The following is a 1,663-nucleotide window of genomic DNA, read 5'->3' as shown; positions in this document are numbered from 1 at the left end:
TTAAGTGGAGAGCAAATGTTTTGAGAATGATGAGGGCAATGAATATACAAATGTACTTTACACAATTGATGTATGTATGGATTGTGATAAGAGTTGTATGAGTCCCTAATAAAACGATTAAAAAAAAAGAAATGTACCTTGTAATGCATGCTTACTCTTCTTGGAGTTACAATTAATCCATTAATTTTGCTTTCTGCTTCTGTTCATGCTTGCTGAAACCCTAGACAGTTGATAAATGAATATTTTGGCCTTAAAGATGAACTGAGATGTGGACTTGGTACAGCAATCAATCATTTGCTTTTAGATTCTAGCAGTGCGGTTACAACCAAATAAAGCCTTTTCTAAATTATCAAGACATTGTAGGGCTGTCATTTATTCGAATCCGCAACATTTTAAATTATCAAGACATTGTAGTGGCTGTTTGTCATTTATTCGAATCCACAACATTTCAGTTCCTGACCAGGAAAGCCACTGTGTCTTCATGCCTCCGCCTGGCAGCTGCTCCTGGAAGTTTGGGACCTCTGGGAGAAACGCCCCCTGGTTTTACCAGGGCCCCAAACTCCTACCTTCCCAGTTGAGCGGCTGCCTGGAGACCCTGGAGTTTTGGAATTCCGCCCGAGTCTTCTGTTCCTGCGGAGGTGAGTTAACTGTGGGACGGGTCTTCTGGTTTGACTCGGGAAGGGCACTGGACGCGGTCTGAACTCTTCGCAGCCGCTTCTCTCCAGGACGCTGGCTGAGAAGCCTGGTAACTTGTTGAAGCTGGCGGCTTCTTTTCAGACCGTCACTTCACACTTCATAAGTTTGGTGCCTTGAATTGGCAACTGGTTTATTAGCTTGTTGAACTGACAATAAGTTCAGTGACTTGTTAGGTCGGCAGCTTTTCTTTCAGTCACCAAACTCAACAAGTTTGGTACTCCGGTTTGGCTCTTTGTATGTCTCTGTGTAACTTGGTCAGTCTAATTATTGTCCACTGTGTGTAAATGTCTTTGTTTCTCCTGCAACTCTGGTATATATATATATAGATTTCTTTGTGTTTGTGCCTTTGTTTTTATTGTAAAAATAAATAACAATGTTAAACAGCTCATACAGAAAAAGGTCTGGTTTTCAGTTCTCCTGGTTTAATTTGTACTGTCCTTTTCCCGTGGCCTCTGAAGATCTTTTGCTGTTCTAAGGTTTTACCTGCTTTGCAGTAAAACTTTGTTTAACCTGTGTCTTTGTTGAAGGACTTTAAGCAGTTTCACCCAAAGGTTTGGAAACCGGAATGGAATGTGTTGTTGTTGTTGTTGTTGTTTTCGGTATGTGTTTTTGAATGGGTAATTAATCTTTACTTTGCTTTTTTTCCCCCTGGCAACTGTTTATAGTTTCTCATCTTCAGAAGGGAATTAATGGTTTTTAATTTGTGTGTGTGTGTGTGTGTGTGTGTGTGTGTGTGTGTAATTAAAGCTCTAACCTGCAGGTCAGGTGAGCACCTGAATGGTCTCACTTTAAGTGGAACTCCCTCCTATTTGTCTGCATTGTACTGAGAGAATTAAAAATCAGCTCCAATAACTACGCTTTAAAGTGTTTGTCTCATTAAGGTAGCAGAAGGACATTGGGCCTCCACTCAAGTACTCCCTCAACACAAGAATACTTTCTTCTAGTAAATTGGCATTCTATGATGCTC

The sequence above is a fragment of the Echinops telfairi genome, unplaced genomic scaffold (genome assembly GCF_000313985.2).
Source record: "Echinops telfairi isolate 266 unplaced genomic scaffold, ASM31398v2 ScPeMD7_7424;HRSCAF=8462, whole genome shotgun sequence".
Classification (NCBI taxonomy): domain Eukaryota; kingdom Metazoa; phylum Chordata; class Mammalia; order Afrosoricida; family Tenrecidae; genus Echinops; species Echinops telfairi.
The sequence above is the reverse complement of the archived record's forward strand: the minus strand, read 5'-3'. Positions refer to the sequence as shown.